Source organism: Nannospalax galili, unplaced genomic scaffold (assembly GCF_000622305.1).
Source record: "Nannospalax galili isolate Female #2095 unplaced genomic scaffold, S.galili_v1.0 scaffold311, whole genome shotgun sequence".
NCBI lineage: Eukaryota > Metazoa > Chordata > Mammalia > Rodentia > Spalacidae > Nannospalax > Nannospalax galili.
This window is the reverse complement of record NW_008330298.1, coordinates 2412804-2413368: the sequence shown is the minus strand read 5'-3', so window position 1 is coordinate 2413368 and position 565 is coordinate 2412804.

The following is a 565-nucleotide window of genomic DNA, read 5'->3' as shown; positions in this document are numbered from 1 at the left end:
AAAGTTCCATGGGGTGCTGAGTAGAAAGTATGTCCTTTGGTGTTTGGTTGGGATACTCGGTAGATATCTGTTAAGTCCATTTGATAGATGGTTTTGTTTAATTCAGATGTCTCTCTGTTAAGTCTCTGGCCTGTTGACTTATCTAATGGAGATAGTGGGGTATTGAAGTCCCCTACTATTAATGAGTTGGGGTTAATTTGGGTCTTAAAGTCCTGTAGTATTGTTTTTACAAAGTTGGGTGCCCCAGAGTTTGGTGAATATATGTTCATGATTGTAATATCTTCTTGATTGATTGTTCCTTTGATCAGAATGAAATAGCCCTCTTTGTCTCTTCTGGTTAGTTTCAGTTTAAAGTCTATTTTGTCAGATATTAGGATTGCTACACCTGTTTTTTTCTTGGTGCCATTTGCTTGGTATGTTTTTTTTCCATCCTTTCACTTTGAGATATTGTCTGTCCTTGAAAGTGAGATGAGTTTCTTGTAGACAACAAAAAGATGGGTTTTGTTTCTTAATCCATTCAAATAGCCTGCTTCTTTTGATTGAGGTCTTGAGGCCAGTGATGATT